The 710-nt window shown below is 32.8% G+C and overlaps 1 non-coding gene across 1 annotated transcript; it reads left to right on the top strand.

Annotated features, from left to right (window-relative positions):
• Nucleotides 1–209: 209 nt before the first annotated feature.
• Trnae-cuc (transfer RNA glutamic acid (anticodon CUC)) lies at nucleotides 210–281 on the top strand. The gene has a single exon. It is a non-coding gene; the product is annotated as a tRNA-Glu (tRNA).
• Nucleotides 282–710: the final 429 nt, after the last annotated feature.

Here is a 710-nt window from a genome sequence, read left to right as displayed (position 1 = left end):
ATGGCAATAGGCTCACCCCCTATTACATGGGACTTTAATATAAAATGGTGAAAAGTGGGTGTACATTGTATAGCGGTATTACGTGCCGTAATGTGCACCTCTGCCTACCCCTTCGGGGATAAAAGGCGTGACGTTGTGTGTGTGTAAGTCACTGAAGTAATAATTGGTTTTGTTCAAACGGAAAGCTATTTTCGGTATGCTTGTACATATCCGATATGGTCTAGTGGCTAGGATACCTGGCTCTCACCCAGGAGGCTCGGGTTCGATTCCCGGTATCGGAAAATCTTTTTGTAGGTTTTTAGTGAGACCATTTTTAGTGGAGATCAACAATTATTATTTTTTAATATTATTTGAAAATTTTATTATTAATAAAGATTAGTATCATAATTATTTTAGTTACCTTTTTTAGAATATAAACCTATACAAGAAGATTTAACTGAAATGCATAATCATTACGATAATTAAAAAAAATATTACAGTATAACTAGATATTGATAAAAAGAACATTTTTATAACACCTAAACAAATAAGACTGCAAAACCTATACAACAGTAACAAAGAAAAAAATGTCAACAATAGGCAAGCTAATAAAGTACAAACCACATTTTTTAAAACCAACATTACTCATTTTTCCAATAATGAAAGAACGAATCAATAGCTGAAGCCAGTTAAAGTATAATTGGGCCAACAATTGGCACTGAGGAGAAAAA

The sequence above is a fragment of the Spodoptera frugiperda genome, chromosome 7 (assembly GCF_023101765.2).
Source record: "Spodoptera frugiperda isolate SF20-4 chromosome 7, AGI-APGP_CSIRO_Sfru_2.0, whole genome shotgun sequence".
NCBI classification, from domain to species: Eukaryota; Metazoa; Arthropoda; class Insecta; order Lepidoptera; family Noctuidae; genus Spodoptera; species Spodoptera frugiperda.
This window is presented reverse-complemented; position numbering and strand designations above follow the sequence as displayed.